We start from the raw sequence: 3740 nt of genomic DNA on the forward strand, positions 1-3740 counted from the left end.
CCCAGATGTTGACGGGGTATGGATGTAATGGCTGGACAGTTTGGAAATCTGTCTACTTAATCTGTTTCTGTCTTGATAATTCTGCCTGTATACTTTGAAGTTCGGGGTGCTGACCTTTTTCCCCTGAACAAGGTAAACAATACATATTTGACTGATTAAAGTAAGCTTGTTAACCCATTTTGAGTTGCTTTCCTTTATCAAAGCAGATCCAAGAACCTGTATGGGCAGCAAACCTTGAGGACGCTTGGGGTGCTTGCTGCTACAGGAGCCTACCTAAAAGTCTACTTTTATCATATCAAAAGGGTCCAGGGTGTATTTGCAAACATGGTGACACTCATTATAAGAGACAAAAGAGTATTGTATTTTCTCATTAATTCACACCTTCACATATTTGCCCACATAACTCATTTAGCTCTTTATCTTGTAGGAACCATGAGCAGATATGAATGCTTTGGCCCCGGCCATGTGGTAGTACTACTTAAAAGACAGAATGGCACAATGTAGAAATCAGAAATTATATCATTGGGATAACTTTATTAAATATCAGTATGATAGGTGCTTTGAGTTCCGTTCAACATTTTTGTTTATCAAGGATGAACTTCTCTTTGATCCTTTACTACTTCCCATAAATAAGATGTCACCCCACTCCTATCACTATTTCTTTCTACTTTTCTGTCTCCCCTTGAGGTGCCTTGCACTGAATTATCCCAAAAGATGACACATAGAAAGCCTTCTTTAAGCATATAGCTCACCTTCCCATTCCAATCTCTGATAGCCCTAAATTATGCAAAATGTAGGGCTGACTATAATCTGTTCATTTTCTTGTTGTTTCTCTATCAAGCTACCCACATTTATAATAATTGGCAATCTAGGGTACAGTTTTATGCATGGCTGATGGGACTGCTGAGTCCCATTTGTTATTTATTTTTTAGATCATAATATGTCTTCATCCACTAGCAAGAGGATGCTGATTGATCTTTTTTTCTTGTGAATTCTTCCAATAAATCTTCTACTTAATACAGCATAGAAAGTAAAAGAAAGAAGTAATGTAAACATTTTAAGACTGTCTTGTACCCCCAAACTCAAAAAATCAATTAATATCTATTTGTTTTTTAAGTGATATGTTTTAATCTATAATGTGTGTGATATGTTGGGGGGTCAGGAGGAGTAGAGAAGGAAAAAAAATTTCAATGGGAAAAGAGATAAGAAATACCTAAACTCTATGTTGAGGCATTTCTGAAGAACATCATATGGGACATCATAAGTTGAAATTGTTTTATATATATATGTATATATATACAATGAAAATTATGATGTTATGATGCATATATGACATATAATGATAAATATGTAATATATAAGAAGATAATGATTTTTTAAAAATGTTTTAATACTATAGACTGAGTCTTAGAAGAACATGGGTCAAATTTGAGGGGTAGGTAGTTACTTGAATCATTGAGGAGAATTTCCTGTAATAGAGATTCTCAGGCTTTGGGGTACATCTGCCAGGGGGTACAAGGCCCTATAGGGAATGTGAAAAAATGGCTAAAATGGATATATATCTATATAATAATTCATGTATGATTTCATTTATTTTTTTCTAAATGAAAGATAGTTTTAAATCAAAGTCAATAAAATCAAGATTAGAAACATGCAAAATTATTCCAACTGACAGTAAAAGCAGATAGTGCTTATTTTTTAAAATGTGCATAAATTAAGTCAAATATGTCAGTCATTAAAAAAAGGAATAGTCCCTGTCATCAAGAAGGTACATTCTGATTAGGAAAAAAATAAGCTAGTGGGAGTGGCAGTGCTAGAATCTCATATTTCTTAAGTTTCTAATTGACATTCATTTTGGTAATTACTATGTAATAAAATGGCTTTGAAAAAATCCATAGCTTTTGAAAACATGCATAATTGAAGGTTGTACGTAGTTACTTGAATTTTTTTAACAATTGGATTTGTGCAAATTATTCATCATCCTCTTTTTTATTTTATATATTTTTAAGGCAATTGGGGTTAACTTGCCCAAGGTTACATGACCAGTTTTTTTGGTGGGTGTTAAGTATCCGAGCCCAGAACCAATCCTGGGTTCTCCCGACTCTGGGGCCGGCCACTCTTACTCACTGCGCCACCCCTCATCATCCTCTATTTTTAAATGGCATAACAAGCCAAAACTTTGCTAAATATTGGTGATGCAAATAAAAAAGCAGACAGCTTCTGTCCTCAGAAATCTTACATCTTAATTGGGAAAAAATGCACAAAAGGTAGAGGTGACTGATGAGAGTGAATTTTTTTTTTTTACTAGAAAGTTTCTGGATGTTGAATAAAGCCATAATAGAGGAGATAAACATACCTTTCACGAAAAATAGCAGATTGTGTCTGATCATGGTTCTTGGTTTGAGAACAGATATCTGTGGAATAGGGAGAAGGGGACTAAAAGGATAAGCTTGGAGACAAAGCTTTTGCTGAAGAAGAGATGGTCAGAGAATAGGGTGTAAAGTAAAGAATAGATGTGGTTTAACTGAAGTAGTTATCTGGGAATGATGGTTATGAATCAAGACAAGGCAAATTTTTTTTTTGTTTGTTTTTTCTGAGCTGGTAATTGGGTTCGTTGGCAGGGAAATTTCTGAGATTAGGGAGTAATGGGTAAAAAACAGGATCAGGTTGAAAAGAAAATCTATTTGAGCATCTGAAACTAGTACTAGAAAAGCAATAAAGGCAGATTAAGTAGAGGAGATGCAGATCAAGATTGGAAGATCAAAATTGTAATAACTAATAATAGCTACCATTTATATAGTACTTTTAAGATTTGTAAAGCACTTTCCAGATCTCATTTTATATTCACAACATACCTGGGAAGTGGATGCTATTTTTATTTTTCCCATTTGACAAATGTGGAAACTAAGACTGAGGAACTTGCCCAGGGATACACAGGTAGAAAAGTATCTAAAGTAGAACTTAAACCCAGATCTTCTGGATTCCAAGTCCAGTGATCTATCTACTCCAAGTAGCTATACAAAATAAATACAAGGTATATTTTGAGGGTGCACACTATAACATGAGGGAGATCAAAAGAGCCTTCTATATGAGAGTACTCTCATCCTCATCCCTTATCTACAGTCTACAAACATGCCAATGTCTCCTCTATCCTGAAAAAAAAAATCAGTTGATTTTTCCTTCCCTGCTCACTATTGTCCTATATTTCTTCTGCCCTTTGTAACTAAATTCTTTGAAAAGGCAATCTACTAAAGGCACCTCTCCTCTCTTTCATCTCACTCTCTTCTTAACCCTTTGAAATCTGGCTTCCGACTTTACCGTTTTTAGTGCCAATACAATATCCACAGAGCCAATGGTGACTGTAAAGATGCCGGCATAGTTCTCAATTTCAAAATATAACTGACTCTCCATATAGAAGACAGAAGGAAAACATTTAATCAGCCACCAGAAAACCAAATCCCCACATCAGAAAGTAAAATGCATCATAGTAGCAAAGAAGTTAATACACTATAGCACAATATGAAGCCACACCATCCTTTAACCTTCCCACAAACCAAAGCTCACAAGCTTAATTTTCTCCCTGGGTATATCCTCTCCTCCTTCCAGTTCTACCTGCTCTGATGCTCTACTTCTTGTGAACTCTGCTCCACTCTTCAGCAAACTCTTCCCACCACAGGCTGCATATGATTACATTCAGCCTATTAGGGGACAGGGAAAATCTTCAAAGCAAGGAAGGTCTT

General features: G+C 35.4%; 1 pseudogene; it reads right to left on the reverse strand.

The window, feature by feature from the left end:
• LOC138156065 (transgelin-2-like) overlaps window positions 1-3411 on the reverse strand; it is a 10741-nt pseudogene extending 7330 nt beyond the window's left edge.
• Between the last annotated feature and the right edge of the window lie 329 nt (window positions 3412-3740).

This window comes from Petaurus breviceps, unplaced genomic scaffold, assembly GCF_028583685.1.
Source record: "Petaurus breviceps papuanus isolate PSGF00001 unplaced genomic scaffold, PetGlider_PUasm1.0 98, whole genome shotgun sequence".
NCBI classification, from domain to species: Eukaryota; Metazoa; Chordata; class Mammalia; order Diprotodontia; family Petauridae; genus Petaurus; species Petaurus breviceps.